Here is a 541-nt window from a genome sequence, read left to right on the forward strand (position 1 = left end):
TGTAATTGATTTGAAAGATCTGGAAGGTGCGCATCTGTTTCAGGTTTCATTTGATTGATTCTTTTATTTCTGTGTGCATTAAGAGAGAAATTCATTTAATTCATGTCCTCATTTCAAATAATCCCTTGGTTGTAGAGTGCTAATCTCTGTGCGGTTGACTATTTAGATGGTTCACTTACCTTTAACAAAAAGAATACTAGCATGTTTAGATTAAAATCACCGTGAAGTAAATATTGTATACTTTGTAAATCAATCAGGCATGGTTAGTGTGTAGGCCTACCTGTTTTCTTATTGTAACTCAAGTCTTCAAAGTCCAGGAGAAACATGCTCACAAAGTTTGCATGTTTTCAAAACCTTTTTGGGCCACAGTGTCCCAAAGTAGATTTACCTTCAATAACCATTTATTAAATCTCTGCCCCATTAAAGTCGCAAGCTTCCAAGAGCTGGCTGCATTAATCCTGATTACAGGCTGTCAAGCGGAGGAAACGGGGTCTGCGTGTCATCGAGAGATGTTTTATCCTCATCTGTGTCTTTCCATCTT

This window comes from Barbus barbus (assembly GCF_936440315.1).
Source record: "Barbus barbus genome assembly, chromosome: 50".
Lineage (NCBI taxonomy): Eukaryota > Metazoa > Chordata > Actinopteri > Cypriniformes > Cyprinidae > Barbus > Barbus barbus.